At 50.3% G+C, this 19,580-nt stretch overlaps 14 non-coding genes across 14 annotated transcripts; all 14 read right to left on the reverse strand.

Moving 5' to 3' along the window:
- Positions 1–2,777: 2,777 nt before the first annotated feature.
- On the reverse strand, positions 2,778–2,896 carry LOC126459259 (5S ribosomal RNA). Its single transcript, XR_007585789.1, has one exon. It is a non-coding gene; the product is annotated as a 5S ribosomal RNA (ribosomal RNA).
- Positions 2,897–4,040: 1,144 nt separating this feature from the next.
- LOC126459262 (5S ribosomal RNA) lies at positions 4,041–4,159 on the reverse strand. The gene has a single exon (XR_007585791.1). It is a non-coding gene; the product is annotated as a 5S ribosomal RNA (ribosomal RNA).
- Positions 4,160–5,303: 1,144 nt separating this feature from the next.
- On the reverse strand, positions 5,304–5,422 carry LOC126459263 (5S ribosomal RNA). Its single transcript, XR_007585792.1, has one exon. It is a non-coding gene; the product is annotated as a 5S ribosomal RNA (ribosomal RNA).
- A 1,144-nt stretch (positions 5,423–6,566) lies between these two features.
- LOC126459264 (5S ribosomal RNA) lies at positions 6,567–6,685 on the reverse strand. Its single transcript, XR_007585793.1, has one exon. It is a non-coding gene; the product is annotated as a 5S ribosomal RNA (ribosomal RNA).
- Positions 6,686–7,829: 1,144 nt separating this feature from the next.
- Positions 7,830–7,948, reverse strand: LOC126459265 (5S ribosomal RNA). Its single transcript, XR_007585794.1, has one exon. It is a non-coding gene; the product is annotated as a 5S ribosomal RNA (ribosomal RNA).
- Positions 7,949–9,092: 1,144 nt separating this feature from the next.
- LOC126459266 (5S ribosomal RNA) lies at positions 9,093–9,211 on the reverse strand. Its single transcript, XR_007585795.1, has one exon. It is a non-coding gene; the product is annotated as a 5S ribosomal RNA (ribosomal RNA).
- Positions 9,212–10,355: 1,144 nt separating this feature from the next.
- LOC126459267 (5S ribosomal RNA) lies at positions 10,356–10,474 on the reverse strand. Its single transcript, XR_007585796.1, has one exon. It is a non-coding gene; the product is annotated as a 5S ribosomal RNA (ribosomal RNA).
- A 1,144-nt stretch (positions 10,475–11,618) lies between these two features.
- Positions 11,619–11,737, reverse strand: LOC126459268 (5S ribosomal RNA). Its single transcript, XR_007585797.1, has one exon. It is a non-coding gene; the product is annotated as a 5S ribosomal RNA (ribosomal RNA).
- A 1,144-nt stretch (positions 11,738–12,881) lies between these two features.
- On the reverse strand, positions 12,882–13,000 carry LOC126459269 (5S ribosomal RNA). The gene has a single exon (XR_007585798.1). It is a non-coding gene; the product is annotated as a 5S ribosomal RNA (ribosomal RNA).
- A 1,144-nt stretch (positions 13,001–14,144) lies between these two features.
- Positions 14,145–14,263, reverse strand: LOC126459270 (5S ribosomal RNA). The gene has a single exon (XR_007585799.1). It is a non-coding gene; the product is annotated as a 5S ribosomal RNA (ribosomal RNA).
- Positions 14,264–15,407: 1,144 nt separating this feature from the next.
- LOC126459271 (5S ribosomal RNA) lies at positions 15,408–15,526 on the reverse strand. The gene has a single exon (XR_007585800.1). It is a non-coding gene; the product is annotated as a 5S ribosomal RNA (ribosomal RNA).
- Positions 15,527–16,670: 1,144 nt separating this feature from the next.
- On the reverse strand, positions 16,671–16,789 carry LOC126459273 (5S ribosomal RNA). Its single transcript, XR_007585802.1, has one exon. It is a non-coding gene; the product is annotated as a 5S ribosomal RNA (ribosomal RNA).
- Positions 16,790–17,933: 1,144 nt separating this feature from the next.
- Positions 17,934–18,052, reverse strand: LOC126459274 (5S ribosomal RNA). The gene has a single exon (XR_007585803.1). It is a non-coding gene; the product is annotated as a 5S ribosomal RNA (ribosomal RNA).
- A 1,144-nt stretch (positions 18,053–19,196) lies between these two features.
- On the reverse strand, positions 19,197–19,315 carry LOC126459275 (5S ribosomal RNA). Its single transcript, XR_007585804.1, has one exon. It is a non-coding gene; the product is annotated as a 5S ribosomal RNA (ribosomal RNA).
- Between the last annotated feature and the right edge of the window lie 265 nt (positions 19,316–19,580).

The following is a 19,580-nucleotide window of genomic DNA, read 5'->3' on the forward strand; positions in this document are numbered from 1 at the left end:
GTAAAAACACACAGAAAACACGGAATGTGCAGGTGCACGACAGAGGAGGGGGCACACAGAACACACACTATGTCTCCGCACCCTCCACAACATCCTCCGCCCACTCCGAAGGCTCGAAGGGGGAGAGGGGTGGCAGGGTGGCAGTAGCTGGCACGGCAGAAGCGACCGACACAGGATCCCTGACGGGCATCTGCACGTCGGAGGGAGGCACCGACACGCGGTCGTGGATAGAAGGACCAGCGCGACGTCGGTGGACGTCCTCAGCCTTCCGTTTCGTCGACAGAGGTGCCGTAGTCACAGCCGAGACTGTGTCAGGCGCTAAAACAGGCACGTCTACAGAGGCTGGTTGACTTAACACAGTCCGCAGATGGCGAACAGCAACGTCACGTTGCTGCGCCGCACCGCTCAGATCAGCTGACTGCGCGAGGCGAGAAGAGGCCCGCGGCGACTGTTGTTGTTGCTGTTTGCGCGGCGGCTGACGCCCGGAGCCGGAAGCCTGAGGCGGCCGTAGCTCCACGTCGAGGTCACGCCGCGCGGCACGGCTTTGCGACGCCCAAGAAGAGGCGGGGGAGCGCCCCACCGGGGACGGACTACGGTCACGCCGCGTGTAACCCCCGTCGTAAGAAGGGGAGCTACTGACACTGCGGAAGCGTTGCCTACTGGAACTCCGAGAACGAGCCTCATCCCGTTGCGGTTTTGGTTCCACAAAAACATGGCGTGATTCCGCAGCAGGATTAGGCTCAGAAACATCAGAGGGTACAACGACGGGTGCAGGCACAGAAGGAGAGGGTGCCAACTGCGACACAACAGGTACAACAGGGTCCGAATTAGGGCGCGGAACAACATCGGTTACCGATGGCGGCACGGAGTCAGAGACAGCCTCCGACACAACAGCACCCACAACCGGTTGAAGAGCAGCAGGCACGTTTTCCGAAGCCGCGGACAAAGATTCCTGGCCGGTAGTCGCAAGAACAGAGACAGTAGCATCAGCAGACACATCCATCGCTTCCGCGGCGGCAGCAAGATTAACATCTGCCGCACGCCGCGCGGGCGCGGGGGGGGGGGGGGGGGGGGGCGGAACCCAAGACCGTAGCGGCGACGGAAGCAAAACTAGCTCCTTGCAAATTGCCCTCAAGTGGTAGCTGAACAGGCCGTTTGCGCTTCGGACAATCCTGCCGATAATGTCCGACACCGTTACAAAATGAGCAAGTCTGTGGCTGGCCACTGTACGTGACAAACGCACGGTGGCCGTTCACTAAAATAAAAGACGGAATATGCTGCCTAACCACCATCTTAACACTGCGCACACCGTTCTCGACTTGAAATATGTACGCAGACAACCATTTCTCTTTCACTACAGATAAAACAGTGCCATATGGCCGCAAGTGACGAGAAATAGTGTCGTTGCGTATTTCAAACGGAAGGTTAAATATGCGTATTTGTCGAAGACCAAAACCAGCATGAGACACAGTGACATTACTAATATTTCCGTTAAGGTGTCGAAATCTACGAACACCGTCATTAACAGAGACAACAGCATCACACAGATCGGGAGATTTCAGTTTCAAGAACACAGAGTTTAAAAACGTATCGAACTGAATACCGAGCACATCAGTAGTAGACAACATCAAGTCCTCAAGTAACCAACGATGGATCTCGAAAGCCGAAGGTTTCTCTACGGAACGATCAAACTCGCACTGAATATTATTCTGTCGCTCTTCACTTTCATCGTAAAGGATATCCATTACTTACAGTTCAGTAAAAAGAAAGAAAGCAACGAGGCAGAGGTAGCAGACGACACGCGAGGCGCCGCCGGCCCAGTCGCACGAGGTAAACACAGCGCGCCAGGCACCGAGGTGTTGCTGGGCGCGTGCAGCCTTCGACACTAGCGGGGGGCGCATCGTGTCCCTGGTGTCCAGCGGGGGGCCTGTGCGGGGTGTGGCAGTGTCGTGCTGGAGGGTCCCACTGGTAGCGATGTGGGCTTCCTCGCCTCACACCAGGTGTCTGCGTAGTTTGCAGTGCATTCGCGCCATTCCTATCCCTGTCCCCGTCCCGACTTGTCCCGACTTTGCTCGACTGCCGCTCGCTGCCGCTCGGGTCGTGGTCCATATGACAGCGCAAGCACGACAAACGTCTGCGGGACGAGACGAGACGAGACGACTAAGGAATAAATTCGTGATTACAAATCAAATTTGGAACTTTACACAAATATAGGCGGTGACGTATTTCAGAAATCAACTGCCGATTCGTACTGTTTTGTCGTTTTCAAAGTCTTCTTGGCAAACTTGGTTAGCACATTCTCCCTCAAACTGAGTTAATTACTGCATTTTCGTACCCTTACAGTAGTTTAAAAGGCTTAAGGAAGCATCTTTGTCACAACAGAAAGGTAGTTTGAAAATTGGGCTGGCAGGGGTAGCGACATAATAACAAAACAAAAAAAGGAAAGGAGCCAACAGCACCTTTTCTTTTAAGTTTTTTAATTACTGCATTTTCTTACCACTACAGTAGTTTAAAAGGGTTAAGGAAGCATCTTTGTCACAACAGAAAGGTAGTTTGAAAATTGGGCTGGCAGGGGTAGCGACATAATAACAAAACCAAAAAGAAAGGAAAGGAGCCAACAGCACCTTTTCTTTTAAGTTTCTTAATTACTGCATTTTCTTACCACTACAGTAGTTTAAAAGGGTTAAGGAAGCATCTTTGTCACAACAGAAAGGTAGTTTGAAAATTGGGCTGGCAGGGGTAGCGACATAATAACAAAACCAAAAAGAAAGGAAAGGAGCCAACGGCACCCGGGTTTCCCAGGCGGTCACCCATCCAAGTACTAACCGGGCCCAATGATGCTTAACTTCGGGGATCGGACGAGAACCGGTGTATTCATCATGGTATGGCCGTTGGCACTCGTGCAATGTAGGAGCACGGCAGAATTCGCGTTCGGCTTCTCTCCCAACACACAAAATGTTAGTTTTCCGCCGCATTTGACGAAAGCACTTCCTTCTGCAACAGCCAGTTCCTCGAGGACGGCGCGGGGGGCGCGCCCGGCGTCCCAGCAGACCGACGGCCGAATTAGCGGGCGCACCGCCGCGTGTGTGAGACGCACTGTTGCCCGTTGCACCTCCTGTCATTCGTTGGGCGCGTGCAGCCTTCGACACTAGCGGGGGGCGCATCGTGTCCCTGGTGTCCAGCGGAGGGCCTGTGCGGGGTGTGGCAGTGTCGTGCTGGAGGGTCCCACTGGTAGCGATGTGGGCTTCCTCGCCTCACACCAGGTGTCTGCGTAGTTTGCAGTGCATTCGCGCCATTCCTATCCCTGTCCCCGTCCCGACTTGTCCCGACTTTGCTCGACTGCCGCTCGCTGCCGCTCGGGTCGTGGTCCATATGACAGCGCAAGCACGACAAACGTCTGCGGGACGAGACGAGACGAGACGACTAAGGAATAAATTCGTGATTACAAATCAAATTTGGAACTTTACACAAATATAGGCGGTGACGTATTTCAGAAATCAACTGCCGATTCGTACTGTTTTGTCGTTTTCAAAGTCTTCTTGGCAAACTTGGTTAGCACATTCTCCCTCAAACTGAGTTAATTACTGCATTTTCGTACCCTTACAGTAGTTTAAAAGGCTTAAGGAAGCATCTTTGTCACAACAGAAAGGTAGTTTGAAAATTGGGCTGGCAGGGCTAGCGACATAATAACAAAACAAAAAAAGGAAAGGAGCCAACAGCACCTTTTCTTTTAAGTTTTTTAATTACTGCATTTTCTTACCACTACAGTAGTTTAAAAGGGTTAAGGAAGCATCTTTGTCACAACAGAAAGGTAGTTTGAAAATTGGGCTGGCAGGGGTAGCGACATAATAACAAAACCAAAAAGAAAGGAAAGGAGCCAACAGCACCTTTTCTTTTAAGTTTCTTAATTACTGCATTTTCTTACCACTACAGTAGTTTAAAAGGGTTAAGGAAGCATCTTTGTCACAACAGAAAGGTAGTTTGAAAATTGGGCTGGCAGGGGTAGCGACATAATAACAAAACCAAAAAGAAAGGAAAGGAGCCAACGGCACCCGGGTTTCCCAGGCGGTCACCCATCCAAGTACTAACCGGGCCCAATGATGCTTAACTTCGGGGATCGGACGAGAACCGGTGTATTCATCATGGTATGGCCGTTGGCACTCGTGCAATGTAGGAGCACGGCAGAATTCGCGTTCGGCTTCTCTCCCAACACACAAAATGTTAGTTTTCCGCCGCATTTGACGAAAGCACTTCCTTCTGCAACAGCCAGTTCCTCGAGGACGGCGCGGGGGGCGCGCCCGGCGTCCCAGCAGACCGACGGCCGAATTAGCGGGCGCACCGCCGCGTGTGTGAGACGCACTGTTGCCCGTTGCACCTCCTGTCATTCGTTGGGCGCGTGCAGCCTTCGACACTAGCGGGGGGCGCATCGTGTCCCTGGTGTCCAGCGGAGGGCCTGTGCGGGGTGTGGCAGTGTCGTGCTGGAGGGTCCCACTGGTAGCGATGTGGGCTTCCTCGCCTCACACCAGGTGTCTGCGTAGTTTGCAGTGCATTCGCGCCATTCCTATCCCTGTCCCCGTCCCGACTTGTCCCGACTTTGCTCGACTGCCGCTCGCTGCCGCTCGGGTCGTGGTCCATATGACAGCGCAAGCACGACAAACGTCTGCGGGACGAGACGAGACGAGACGACTAAGGAATAAATTCGTGATTACAAATCAAATTTGGAACTTTACACAAATATAGGCGGTGACGTATTTCAGAAATCAACTGCCGATTCGTACTGTTTTGTCGTTTTCAAAGTCTTCTTGGCAAACTTGGTTAGCACATTCTCCCTCAAACTGAGTTAATTACTGCATTTTCGTACCCTTACAGTAGTTTAAAAGGCTTAAGGAAGCATCTTTGTCACAACAGAAAGGTAGTTTGAAAATTGGGCTGGCAGGGCTAGCGACATAATAACAAAACAAAAAAAGGAAAGGAGCCAACAGCACCTTTTCTTTTAAGTTTTTTAATTACTGCATTTTCTTACCACTACAGTAGTTTAAAAGGGTTAAGGAAGCATCTTTGTCACAACAGAAAGGTAGTTTGAAAATTGGGCTGGCAGGGGTAGCGACATAATAACAAAACCAAAAAGAAAGGAAAGGAGCCAACAGCACCTTTTCTTTTAAGTTTCTTAATTACTGCATTTTCTTACCACTACAGTAGTTTAAAAGGGTTAAGGAAGCATCTTTGTCACAACAGAAAGGTAGTTTGAAAATTGGGCTGGCAGGGGTAGCGACATAATAACAAAACCAAAAAGAAAGGAAAGGAGCCAACGGCACCCGGGTTTCCCAGGCGGTCACCCATCCAAGTACTAACCGGGCCCAATGATGCTTAACTTCGGGGATCGGACGAGAACCGGTGTATTCATCATGGTATGGCCGTTGGCACTCGTGCAATGTAGGAGCACGGCAGAATTCGCGTTCGGCTTCTCTCCCAACACACAAAATGTTAGTTTTCCGCCGCATTTGACGAAAGCACTTCCTTCTGCAACAGCCAGTTCCTCGAGGACGGCGCGGGGGGCGCGCCCGGCGTCCCAGCAGACCGACGGCCGAATTAGCGGGCGCACCGCCGCGTGTGTGAGACGCACTGTTGCCCGTTGCACCTCCTGTCATTCGTTGGGCGCGTGCAGCCTTCGACACTAGCGGGGGGCGCATCGTGTCCCTGGTGTCCAGCGGAGGGCCTGTGCGGGGTGTGGCAGTGTCGTGCTGGAGGGTCCCACTGGTAGCGATGTGGGCTTCCTCGCCTCACACCAGGTGTCTGCGTAGTTTGCAGTGCATTCGCGCCATTCCTATCCCTGTCCCCGTCCCGACTTGTCCCGACTTTGCTCGACTGCCGCTCGCTGCCGCTCGGGTCGTGGTCCATATGACAGCGCAAGCACGACAAACGTCTGCGGGACGAGACGAGACGAGACGACTAAGGAATAAATTCGTGATTACAAATCAAATTTGGAACTTTACACAAATATAGGCGGTGACGTATTTCAGAAATCAACTGCCGATTCGTACTGTTTTGTCGTTTTCAAAGTCTTCTTGGCAAACTTGGTTAGCACATTCTCCCTCAAACTGAGTTAATTACTGCATTTTCGTACCCTTACAGTAGTTTAAAAGGCTTAAGGAAGCATCTTTGTCACAACAGAAAGGTAGTTTGAAAATTGGGCTGGCAGGGGTAGCGACATAATAACAAAACAAAAAAAGGAAAGGAGCCAACAGCACCTTTTCTTTTAAGTTTTTTAATTACTGCATTTTCTTACCACTACAGTAGTTTAAAAGGGTTAAGGAAGCATCTTTGTCACAACAGAAAGGTAGTTTGAAAATTGGGCTGGCAGGGGTAGCGACATAATAACAAAACCAAAAAGAAAGGAAAGGAGCCAACAGCACCTTTTCTTTTAAGTTTCTTAATTACTGCATTTTCTTACCACTACAGTAGTTTAAAAGGGTTAAGGAAGCATCTTTGTCACAACAGAAAGGTAGTTTGAAAATTGGGCTGGCAGGGGTAGCGACATAATAACAAAACCAAAAAGAAAGGAAAGGAGCCAACGGCACCCGGGTTTCCCAGGCGGTCACCCATCCAAGTACTAACCGGGCCCAATGATGCTTAACTTCGGGGATCGGACGAGAACCGGTGTATTCATCATGGTATGGCCGTTGGCACTCGTGCAATGTAGGAGCACGGCAGAATTCGCGTTCGGCTTCTCTCCCAACACACAAAATGTTAGTTTTCCGCAGCATTTGACGAAAGCACTTCCTTCTGCAACAGCCAGTTCCTCGAGGACGGCGCGGGGGGCGCGCCCGGCGTCCCAGCAGACCGACGGCCGAATTAGCGGGCGCACCGCCGCGTGTGTGAGACGCACTGTTGCCCGTTGCACCTCCTGTCATTCGTTGGGCGCGTGCAGCCTTCGACACTAGCGGGGGGCGCATCGTGTCCCTGGTGTCCAGCGGAGGGCCTGTGCGGGGTGTGGCAGTGTCGTGCTGGAGGGTCCCACTGGTAGCGATGTGGGCTTCCTCGCCTCACACCAGGTGTCTGCGTAGTTTGCAGTGCATTCGCGCCATTCCTATCCCTGTCCCCGTCCCGACTTGTCCCGACTTTGCTCGACTGCCGCTCGCTGCCGCTCGGGTCGTGGTCCATATGACAGCGCAAGCACGACAAACGTCTGCGGGACGAGACGAGACGAGACGACTAAGGAATAAATTCGTGATTACAAATCAAATTTGGAACTTTACACAAATATAGGCGGTGACGTATTTCAGAAATCAACTGCCGATTCGTACTGTTTTGTCGTTTTCAAAGTCTTCTTGGCAAACTTGGTTAGCACATTCTCCCTCAAACTGAGTTAATTACTGCATTTTCGTACCCTTACAGTAGTTTAAAAGGCTTAAGGAAGCATCTTTGTCACAACAGAAAGGTAGTTTGAAAATTGGGCTGGCAGGGCTAGCGACATAATAACAAAACAAAAAAAGGAAAGGAGCCAACAGCACCTTTTCTTTTAAGTTTTTTAATTACTGCATTTTCTTACCACTACAGTAGTTTAAAAGGGTTAAGGAAGCATCTTTGTCACAACAGAAAGGTAGTTTGAAAATTGGGCTGGCAGGGGTAGCGACATAATAACAAAACCAAAAAGAAAGGAAAGGAGCCAACAGCACCTTTTCTTTTAAGTTTCTTAATTACTGCATTTTCTTACCACTACAGTAGTTTAAAAGGGTTAAGGAAGCATCTTTGTCACAACAGAAAGGTAGTTTGAAAATTGGGCTGGCAGGGGTAGCGACATAATAACAAAACCAAAAAGAAAGGAAAGGAGCCAACGGCACCCGGGTTTCCCAGGCGGTCACCCATCCAAGTACTAACCGGGCCCAATGATGCTTAACTTCGGGGATCGGACGAGAACCGGTGTATTCATCATGGTATGGCCGTTGGCACTCGTGCAATGTAGGAGCACGGCAGAATTCGCGTTCGGCTTCTCTCCCAACACACAAAATGTTAGTTTTCCGCCGCATTTGACGAAAGCACTTCCTTCTGCAACAGCCAGTTCCTCGAGGACGGCGCGGGGGGCGCGCCCGGCGTCCCAGCAGACCGACGGCCGAATTAGCGGGCGCACCGCCGCGTGTGTGAGACGCACTGTTGCCCGTTGCACCTCCTGTCATTCGTTGGGCGCGTGCAGCCTTCGACACTAGCGGGGGGCGCATCGTGTCCCTGGTGTCCAGCGGAGGGCCTGTGCGGGGTGTGGCAGTGTCGTGCTGGAGGGTCCCACTGGTAGCGATGTGGGCTTCCTCGCCTCACACCAGGTGTCTGCGTAGTTTGCAGTGCATTCGCGCCATTCCTATCCCTGTCCCCGTCCCGACTTGTCCCGACTTTGCTCGACTGCCGCTCGCTGCCGCTCGGGTCGTGGTCCATATGACAGCGCAAGCACGACAAACGTCTGCGGGACGAGACGAGACGAGACGACTAAGGAATAAATTCGTGATTACAAATCAAATTTGGAACTTTACACAAATATAGGCGGTGACGTATTTCAGAAATCAACTGCCGATTCGTACTGTTTTGTCGTTTTCAAAGTCTTCTTGGCAAACTTGGTTAGCACATTCTCCCTCAAACTGAGTTAATTACTGCATTTTCGTACCCTTACAGTAGTTTAAAAGGCTTAAGGAAGCATCTTTGTCACAACAGAAAGGTAGTTTGAAAATTGGGCTGGCAGGGCTAGCGACATAATAACAAAACAAAAAAAGGAAAGGAGCCAACAGCACCTTTTCTTTTAAGTTTTTTAATTACTGCATTTTCTTACCACTACAGTAGTTTAAAAGGGTTAAGGAAGCATCTTTGTCACAACAGAAAGGTAGTTTGAAAATTGGGCTGGCAGGGGTAGCGACATAATAACAAAACCAAAAAGAAAGGAAAGGAGCCAACAGCACCTTTTCTTTTAAGTTTCTTAATTACTGCATTTTCTTACCACTACAGTAGTTTAAAAGGGTTAAGGAAGCATCTTTGTCACAACAGAAAGGTAGTTTGAAAATTGGGCTGGCAGGGGTAGCGACATAATAACAAAACCAAAAAGAAAGGAAAGGAGCCAACGGCACCCGGGTTTCCCAGGCGGTCACCCATCCAAGTACTAACCGGGCCCAATGATGCTTAACTTCGGGGATCGGACGAGAACCGGTGTATTCATCATGGTATGGCCGTTGGCACTCGTGCAATGTAGGAGCACGGCAGAATTCGCGTTCGGCTTCTCTCCCAACACACAAAATGTTAGTTTTCCGCCGCATTTGACGAAAGCACTTCCTTCTGCAACAGCCAGTTCCTCGAGGACGGCGCGGGGGGCGCGCCCGGCGTCCCAGCAGACCGACGGCCGAATTAGCGGGCGCACCGCCGCGTGTGTGAGACGCACTGTTGCCCGTTGCACCTCCTGTCATTCGTTGGGCGCGTGCAGCCTTCGACACTAGCGGGGGGCGCATCGTGTCCCTGGTGTCCAGCGGAGGGCCTGTGCGGGGTGTGGCAGTGTCGTGCTGGAGGGTCCCACTGGTAGCGATGTGGGCTTCCTCGCCTCACACCAGGTGTCTGCGTAGTTTGCAGTGCATTCGCGCCATTCCTATCCCTGTCCCCGTCCCGACTTGTCCCGACTTTGCTCGACTGCCGCTCGCTGCCGCTCGGGTCGTGGTCCATATGACAGCGCAAGCACGACAAACGTCTGCGGGACGAGACGAGACGAGACGACTAAGGAATAAATTCGTGATTACAAATCAAATTTGGAACTTTACACAAATATAGGCGGTGACGTATTTCAGAAATCAACTGCCGATTCGTACTGTTTTGTCGTTTTCAAAGTCTTCTTGGCAAACTTGGTTAGCACATTCTCCCTCAAACTGAGTTAATTACTGCATTTTCGTACCCTTACAGTAGTTTAAAAGGCTTAAGGAAGCATCTTTGTCACAACAGAAAGGTAGTTTGAAAATTGGGCTGGCAGGGCTAGCGACATAATAACAAAACAAAAAAAGGAAAGGAGCCAACAGCACCTTTTCTTTTAAGTTTTTTAATTACTGCATTTTCTTACCACTACAGTAGTTTAAAAGGGTTAAGGAAGCATCTTTGTCACAACAGAAAGGTAGTTTGAAAATTGGGCTGGCAGGGGTAGCGACATAATAACAAAACCAAAAAGAAAGGAAAGGAGCCAACAGCACCTTTTCTTTTAAGTTTCTTAATTACTGCATTTTCTTACCACTACAGTAGTTTAAAAGGGTTAAGGAAGCATCTTTGTCACAACAGAAAGGTAGTTTGAAAATTGGGCTGGCAGGGGTAGCGACATAATAACAAAACCAAAAAGAAAGGAAAGGAGCCAACGGCACCCGGGTTTCCCAGGCGGTCACCCATCCAAGTACTAACCGGGCCCAATGATGCTTAACTTCGGGGATCGGACGAGAACCGGTGTATTCATCATGGTATGGCCGTTGGCACTCGTGCAATGTAGGAGCACGGCAGAATTCGCGTTCGGCTTCTCTCCCAACACACAAAATGTTAGTTTTCCGCCGCATTTGACGAAAGCACTTCCTTCTGCAACAGCCAGTTCCTCGAGGACGGCGCGGGGGGCGCGCCCGGCGTCCCAGCAGACCGACGGCCGAATTAGCGGGCGCACCGCCGCGTGTGTGAGACGCACTGTTGCCCGTTGCACCTCCTGTCATTCGTTGGGCGCGTGCAGCCTTCGACACTAGCGGGGGGCGCATCGTGTCCCTGGTGTCCAGCGGAGGGCCTGTGCGGGGTGTGGCAGTGTCGTGCTGGAGGGTCCCACTGGTAGCGATGTGGGCTTCCTCGCCTCACACCAGGTGTCTGCGTAGTTTGCAGTGCATTCGCGCCATTCCTATCCCTGTCCCCGTCCCGACTTGTCCCGACTTTGCTCGACTGCCGCTCGCTGCCGCTCGGGTCGTGGTCCATATGACAGCGCAAGCACGACAAACGTCTGCGGGACGAGACGAGACGAGACGACTAAGGAATAAATTCGTGATTACAAATCAAATTTGGAACTTTACACAAATATAGGCGGTGACGTATTTCAGAAATCAACTGCCGATTCGTACTGTTTTGTCGTTTTCAAAGTCTTCTTGGCAAACTTGGTTAGCACATTCTCCCTCAAACTGAGTTAATTACTGCATTTTCGTACCCTTACAGTAGTTTAAAAGGCTTAAGGAAGCATCTTTGTCACAACAGAAAGGTAGTTTGAAAATTGGGCTGGCAGGGCTAGCGACATAATAACAAAACAAAAAAAGGAAAGGAGCCAACAGCACCTTTTCTTTTAAGTTTTTTAATTACTGCATTTTCTTACCACTACAGTAGTTTAAAAGGGTTAAGGAAGCATCTTTGTCACAACAGAAAGGTAGTTTGAAAATTGGGCTGGCAGGGGTAGCGACATAATAACAAAACCAAAAAGAAAGGAAAGGAGCCAACAGCACCTTTTCTTTTAAGTTTCTTAATTACTGCATTTTCTTACCACTACAGTAGTTTAAAAGGGTTAAGGAAGCATCTTTGTCACAACAGAAAGGTAGTTTGAAAATTGGGCTGGCAGGGGTAGCGACATAATAACAAAACCAAAAAGAAAGGAAAGGAGCCAACGGCACCCGGGTTTCCCAGGCGGTCACCCATCCAAGTACTAACCGGGCCCAATGATGCTTAACTTCGGGGATCGGACGAGAACCGGTGTATTCATCATGGTATGGCCGTTGGCACTCGTGCAATGTAGGAGCACGGCAGAATTCGCGTTCGGCTTCTCTCCCAACACACAAAATGTTAGTTTTCCGCCGCATTTGACGAAAGCACTTCCTTCTGCAACAGCCAGTTCCTCGAGGACGGCGCGGGGGGCGCGCCCGGCGTCCCAGCAGACCGACGGCCGAATTAGCGGGCGCACCGCCGCGTGTGTGAGACGCACTGTTGCCCGTTGCACCTCCTGTCATTCGTTGGGCGCGTGCAGCCTTCGACACTAGCGGGGGGCGCATCGTGTCCCTGGTGTCCAGCGGAGGGCCTGTGCGGGGTGTGGCAGTGTCGTGCTGGAGGGTCCCACTGGTAGCGATGTGGGCTTCCTCGCCTCACACCAGGTGTCTGCGTAGTTTGCAGTGCATTCGCGCCATTCCTATCCCTGTCCCCGTCCCGACTTGTCCCGACTTTGCTCGACTGCCGCTCGCTGCCGCTCGGGTCGTGGTCCATATGACAGCGCAAGCACGACAAACGTCTGCGGGACGAGACGAGACGAGACGACTAAGGAATAAATTCGTGATTACAAATCAAATTTGGAACTTTACACAAATATAGGCGGTGACGTATTTCAGAAATCAACTGCCGATTCGTACTGTTTTGTCGTTTTCAAAGTCTTCTTGGCAAACTTGGTTAGCACATTCTCCCTCAAACTGAGTTAATTACTGCATTTTCGTACCCTTACAGTAGTTTAAAAGGCTTAAGGAAGCATCTTTGTCACAACAGAAAGGTAGTTTGAAAATTGGGCTGGCAGGGGTAGCGACATAATAACAAAACAAAAAAAGGAAAGGAGCCAACAGCACCTTTTCTTTTAAGTTTTTTAATTACTGCATTTTCTTACCACTACAGTAGTTTAAAAGGGTTAAGGAAGCATCTTTGTCACAACAGAAAGGTAGTTTGAAAATTGGGCTGGCAGGGGTAGCGACATAATAACAAAACCAAAAAGAAAGGAAAGGAGCCAACAGCACCTTTTCTTTTAAGTTTCTTAATTACTGCATTTTCTTACCACTACAGTAGTTTAAAAGGGTTAAGGAAGCATCTTTGTCACAACAGAAAGGTAGTTTGAAAATTGGGCTGGCAGGGGTAGCGACATAATAACAAAACCAAAAAGAAAGGAAAGGAGCCAACGGCACCCGGGTTTCCCAGGCGGTCACCCATCCAAGTACTAACCGGGCCCAATGATGCTTAACTTCGGGGATCGGACGAGAACCGGTGTATTCATCATGGTATGGCCGTTGGCACTCGTGCAATGTAGGAGCACGGCAGAATTCGCGTTCGGCTTCTCTCCCAACACACAAAATGTTAGTTTTCCGCCGCATTTGACGAAAGCACTTCCTTCTGCAACAGCCAGTTCCTCGAGGACGGCGCGGGGGGCGCGCCCGGCGTCCCAGCAGACCGACGGCCGAATTAGCGGGCGCACCGCCGCGTGTGTGAGACGCACTGTTGCCCGTTGCACCTCCTGTCATTCGTTGGGCGCGTGCAGCCTTCGACACTAGCGGGGGGCGCATCGTGTCCCTGGTGTCCAGCGGAGGGCCTGTGCGGGGTGTGGCAGTGTCGTGCTGGAGGGTCCCACTGGTAGCGATGTGGGCTTCCTCGCCTCACACCAGGTGTCTGCGTAGTTTGCAGTGCATTCGCGCCATTCCTATCCCTGTCCCCGTCCCGACTTGTCCCGACTTTGCTCGACTGCCGCTCGCTGCCGCTCGGGTCGTGGTCCATATGACAGCGCAAGCACGACAAACGTCTGCGGGACGAGACGAGACGAGACGACTAAGGAATAAATTCGTGATTACAAATCAAATTTGGAACTTTACACAAATATAGGCGGTGACGTATTTCAGAAATCAACTGCCGATTCGTACTGTTTTGTCGTTTTCAAAGTCTTCTTGGCAAACTTGGTTAGCACATTCTCCCTCAAACTGAGTTAATTACTGCATTTTCGTACCCTTACAGTAGTTTAAAAGGCTTAAGGAAGCATCTTTGTCACAACAGAAAGGTAGTTTGAAAATTGGGCTGGCAGGGCTAGCGACATAATAACAAAACAAAAAAAGGAAAGGAGCCAACAGCACCTTTTCTTTTAAGTTTTTTAATTACTGCATTTTCTTACCACTACAGTAGTTTAAAAGGGTTAAGGAAGCATCTTTGTCACAACAGAAAGGTAGTTTGAAAATTGGGCTGGCAGGGGTAGCGACATAATAACAAAACCAAAAAGAAAGGAAAGGAGCCAACAGCACCTTTTCTTTTAAGTTTCTTAATTACTGCATTTTCTTACCACTACAGTAGTTTAAAAGGGTTAAGGAAGCATCTTTGTCACAACAGAAAGGTAGTTTGAAAATTGGGCTGGCAGGGGTAGCGACATAATAACAAAACCAAAAAGAAAGGAAAGGAGCCAACGGCACCCGGGTTTCCCAGGCGGTCACCCATCCAAGTACTAACCGGGCCCAATGATGCTTAACTTCGGGGATCGGACGAGAACCGGTGTATTCATCATGGTATGGCCGTTGGCACTCGTGCAATGTAGGAGCACGGCAGAATTCGCGTTCGGCTTCTCTCCCAACACACAAAATGTTAGTTTTCCGCCGCATTTGACGAAAGCACTTCCTTCTGCAACAGCCAGTTCCTCGAGGACGGCGCGGGGGGCGCGCCCGGCGTCCCAGCAGACCGACGGCCGAATTAGCGGGCGCACCGCCGCGTGTGTGAGACGCACTGTTGCCCGTTGCACCTCCTGTCATTCGTTGGGCGCGTGCAGCCTTCGACACTAGCGGGGGGCGCATCGTGTCCCTGGTGTCCAGCGGAGGGCCTGTGCGGGGTGTGGCAGTGTCGTGCTGGAGGGTCCCACTGGTAGCGATGTGGGCTTCCTCGCCTCACACCAGGTGTCTGCGTAGTTTGCAGTGCATTCGCGCCATTCCTATCCCTGTCCCCGTCCCGACTTGTCCCGACTTTGCTCGACTGCCGCTCGCTGCCGCTCGGGTCGTGGTCCATATGACAGCGCAAGCACGACAAACGTCTGCGGGACGAGACGAGACGAGACGACTAAGGAATAAATTCGTGATTACAAATCAAATTTGGAACTTTACACAAATATAGGCGGTGACGTATTTCAGAAATCAACTGCCGATTCGTACTGTTTTGTCGTTTTCAAAGTCTTCTTGGCAAACTTGGTTAGCACATTCTCCCTCAAACTGAGTTAATTACTGCATTTTCGTACCCTTACAGTAGTTTAAAAGGCTTAAGGAAGCATCTTTGTCACAACAGAAAGGTAGTTTGAAAATTGGGCTGGCAGGGGTAGCGACATAATAACAAAACAAAAAAAGGAAAGGAGCCAACAGCACCTTTTCTTTTAAGTTTTTTAATTACTGCATTTTCTTACCACTACAGTAGTTTAAAAGGGTTAAGGAAGCATCTTTGTCACAACAGAAAGGTAGTTTGAAAATTGGGCTGGCAGGGGTAGCGACATAATAACAAAACCAAAAAGAAAGGAAAGGAGCCAACAGCACCTTTTCTTTTAAGTTTCTTAATTACTGCATTTTCTTACCACTACAGTAGTTTAAAAGGGTTAAGGAAGCATCTTTGTCACAACAGAAAGGTAGTTTGAAAATTGGGCTGGCAGGGGTAGCGACATAATAACAAAACCAAAAAGAAAGGAAAGGAGCCAACGGCACCCGGGTTTCCCAGGCGGTCACCCATCCAAGTACTAACCGGGCCCAATGATGCTTAACTTCGGGGATCGGACGAGAACCGGTGTATTCATCATGGTATGGCCGTTGGCACTCGTGCAATGTAGGAGCACGGCAGAATTCGCGTTCGGCTTCTCTCCCAACACACAAAATGTTAGTTTTCCGCCGCATTTGACGAAAGCACTTCCTTCTGCAACAGCCAGTTCCTCGAGGACGGCGCGGGGGGCGCGCCCGGCGTCCCAGCAGACCGACGGCCGAATTAGCGGGCGCACCGCCGCGTGTGTGAGACGCACTGTTGCCCGTTGCACCTCCTGTCATTCGTTGGGCGCGTGCAGCCTTCGACACTAGCGGGGGGCGCATCGTGTCCCTGGTGTCCAGCGGAGGGCCTGTGCGGGGTGTGGCAGTGTCGTGCTGGAGGGTCCCACTGGTAGCGATGTGGGCTTCCTCGCCTCACACCAGGTGTCTGCGTAGTTTGCAGTGCATTCGCGCCATTCCTATCCCTGTCCCCGTCCCGACTTGTCCCGACTTTGCTCGACTGCCGCTCGCTGCCGCTCGGGTCGTGGTCCATATGACAGCGCAAGCACGACAAACGTCTGCGGGACGAGACGAGACGAGACGACTAAGGAATAAATTCGTGATTACAAATCAAATTTGGAACTTTACACAAATATAGGCGGTGACGTATTTCAGAAATCAACTGCCGATTCGTACTGTTTTGTCGTTTTCAAAGTCTTCTTGGCAAACTTGGTTAGCACATTCTCCCTCAAACTGAGTTAATTACTGCATTTTCGTACCCTTACAGTAGTTTAAAAGGCTTAAGGAAGCATCTTTGTCACAACAGAAAGGTAGTTTGAAAATTGGGCTGGCAGGGGTAGCGACATAATAACAAAACAAAAAAAGGAAAGGAGCCAACAGCACCTTTTCTTTTAAGTTTTTTAATTACTGCATTTTCTTACCACTACAGTAGTTTAAAAGGGTTAAGGAAGCATCTTTGTCACAACAGAAAGGTAGTTTGAAAATTGGGCTGGCAGGGGTAGCGACATAATAACAAAACCAAAAAGAAAGGAAAGGAGCCAACAGCACCTTTTCTTTTAAGTTTCTTAATTACTGCATTTTCTTACCACTACAGTAGTTTAAAAGGGTTAAGGAAGCATCTTTGTCACAACAGAAAGGTAGTTTGAAAATTGGGCTGGCAGGGGTAGCGACATAATAACAAAACCAAAAAGAAAGGAAAGGAGCCAACGGCACCCGGGTTTCCCAGGCGGTCACCCATCCAAGTACTAACCGGGCCCAATGATGCTTAACTTCGGGGATCGGACGAGAACCGGTGTATTCATCATGGTATGGCCGTTGGCACTCGTGCAATGTAGGAGCACGGCAGAATTCGCGTTCGGCTTCTCTCCCAACACACAAAATGTTAGTTTTCCGCCGCATTTGACGAAAGCACTTCCTTCTGCAACAGCCAGTTCCTCGAGGACGGCGCGGGGGGCGCGCCCGGCGTCCCAGCAGACCGACGGCCGAATTAGCGGGCGCACCGCCGCGTGTGTGAGACGCACTGTTGCCCGTTGCACCTCCTGTCATTCGTTGGGCGCGTGCAGCCTTCGACACTAGCGGGGGGCGCATCGTGTCCCTGGTGTCCAGCGGAGGGCCTGTGCGGGGTGTGGCAGTGTCGTGCTGGAGGGTCCCACTGGTAGCGATGTGGGCTTCCTCGCCTCACACCAGGTGTCTGCGTAGTTTGCAGTGCATTCGCGCCATTCCTATCCCTGTCCCCGTCCCGACTTGTCCCGACTTTGCTCGACTGCCGCTCGCTGCCGCTCGGGTCGTGGTCCATATGACAGCGCAAGCACGACAAACGTCTGCGGGACGAGACGAGACGAGACGACTAAGGAATAAATTCGTGATTACAAATCAAATTTGGAACTTTACACAAATATAGGCGGTGACGTATTTCAGAAATCAACTGCCGATTCGTACTGTTTTGTCGTTTTCAAAGTCTTCTTGGCAAACTTGGTTAGCACATTCTCCCTCAAACTGAGTTAATTACTGCATTTTCGTACCCTTACAGTAGTTTAAAAGGCTTAAGGAAGCATCTTTGTCACAACAGAAAGGTAGTTTGAAAATTGGGCTGGCAGGGCTAGCGACATAATAACAAAACAAAAAAAGGAAAGGAGCCAACAGCACCTTTTCTTTTAAGTTTTTTAATTACTGCATTTTCTTACCACTACAGTAGTTTAAAAGGGTTAAGGAAGCATCTTTGTCACAACAGAAAGGTAGTTTGAAAATTGGGCTGGCAGGGGTAGCGACATAATAACAAAACCAAAAAGAAAGGAAAGGAGCCAACAGCACCTTTTCTTTTAAGTTTCTTAATTACTGCATTTTCTTACCACTACAGTAGTTTAAAAGGGTTAAGGAAGCATCTTTGTCACAACAGAAAGGTAGTTTGAAAATTGGGCTGGCAGGGGTAGCGACATAATAACAAAACCAAAAAGAAAGGAAAGGAGCCAACGGCACCCGGGTTTCCCAGGCGGTCACCCATCCAAGTACTAACCGGGCCCAATGATGCTTAACTTCGGGGATCGGACGAGAACCGGTGTATTCATCATGGTATGGCCGTTGGCACTCGTGCAATGTAGGAGCACGGCAGAATTCGCGTTCGGCTTCTCTCCCAACACACAAAATGTTAGTTTTCCGCCGCATTTGACGAAAGCACTTCCTTCTGCAACAGCCAGTTCCTCGAGGACGGCGCGGGGGGCGCGCCCGGCGTCCCAGCAGACCGACGGCCGAATTAGCGGGCGCACCGCCGCGTGTGTGAGACGCACTGTTGCCCGTTGCACCTCCTGTCATTCGTTGGGCGCGTGCAGCCTTCGACACTAGCGGGGGGCGCATCGTGTCCCTGGTGTCCAGCGGAGGGCCTGTGCGGGGTGTGGCAGTGTCGTGCTGGAGGGTCCCACTGGTAGCGATGTGGGCTTCCTCGCCTCACACCAGGTGTCTGCGTAGTTTGCAGTGCATTCGCGCCATTCCTATCCCTGTCCCCGTCCCGACTTGTCCCGACTTTGCTCGACTGCCGCTCGCTGCCGCTCGGGTCGTGGTCCATATGACAGCGCAAGCACGACAAACGTCTGCGGGACGAGACGAGACGAGACGACTAAGGAATAAATTCGTGATTACAAATCAAATTTGGAACTTTACACAAATATAGGCGGTGACGTATTTCAGAAATCAACTGCCGATTCGTACTGTTTTGTCGTTTTCAAAGTCTTCTTGGCAAACTTGGTTAGCACATTCTCCCTCAAACTGAGTTAATTACTGCATTTTCGTACCCTTACAGTAGTTTAAAAGGCTTAAGGAAGCATCTTTGTCACAACAGAAAGGTAGTTTGAAAATTGGGCTGGCAGGGCTAGCGACATAATAACAAAACAAAAAAAGGAAAGGAGCCAACAGCACCTTTTCTTTTAAGTTTTTTAATTACTGCATTTTCTTACCACTACAGTAGTTTAAAAGGGTTAAGGAAGCATCTTTGTCACAACAGAAAGGTAGTTTGAAAATTGGGCTGGCAGGGGTAGCGACATAATAACAAAACCAAAAAGAAAGGAAAGGAGCCAACAGCACCTTTTCTTTTAAGTTTCTTAATTACTGCATTTTCTTACCACTACAGTAGTTTAAAAGGGTTAAGGAAGCATCTTTGTCACAACAGAAAGGTAGTTTGAAAATTGGGCTGGCAGGGGTAGCGACATAATAACAAAACCAAAAAGAAAGGAAAGGAGCCAACGGCACCCGGGTTTCCCAGGCGGTCACCCATCCAAGTACTAACCGGGCCCAATGATGCTTAACTTCGGGGATCGGACGAGAACCGGTGTATTCATCATGGTATGGCCGTTGGCACTCGTGCAATGTAGGAGCACGGCAGAATTCGCGTTCGGCTTCTCTCCCAACACACAAAATGTTAGTTTTCCGCCGCATTTGACGAAAGCACTTCCTTCTGCAACAGCCAGTTCCTCGAGGACGGCGCGGGGGGCGCGCCCGGCGTCCCAGCAGACCGACGGCCGAATTAGCGGGCGCACCGCCGCGTGTGTGAGACGCACTGTTGCCCGTTGCACCTCCTGTCATTCGTTGGGCGCGTGCAGCCTTCGACACTAGCGGGGGGCG

Source organism: Schistocerca serialis, chromosome 2, assembly GCF_023864345.2.
Source record: "Schistocerca serialis cubense isolate TAMUIC-IGC-003099 chromosome 2, iqSchSeri2.2, whole genome shotgun sequence".
NCBI lineage: Eukaryota > Metazoa > Arthropoda > Insecta > Orthoptera > Acrididae > Schistocerca > Schistocerca serialis.